Below are 362 nucleotides of genomic sequence, written 5' to 3' on the forward strand. Positions count from 1 at the left end.
ATATATATATATATATATATAAATACAGTGTGTGTATATATATACTGTATATATATATGAGTTGAACGAAAATATATATATTTATATTTCAACTCATATAAGTAAAAAATATATGTATATATAAAATATTTTTTTTATCTAGATCTAGATAGAGAGCTATATATCTATAGATAAATGTCTCTATATAGATATCTCTCTATGTAGAAATAGCTATACAGTACTATGCAGCATAAGAAAGCTACTAAAAAGTGCCAGTTACTAGAGATATCTCTATATAGAGAGATATTACAGATAGATATCTCTCTCTCTGCCTCTCTGTATATATAGATATATCTCTATATAGATAACTATATATGTAGCTC

This window comes from Alligator sinensis, unplaced genomic scaffold (assembly GCF_000455745.1).
Source record: "Alligator sinensis unplaced genomic scaffold, ASM45574v1 scaffold170_2, whole genome shotgun sequence".
Taxonomy (NCBI): Eukaryota; Metazoa; Chordata; order Crocodylia; family Alligatoridae; genus Alligator; species Alligator sinensis.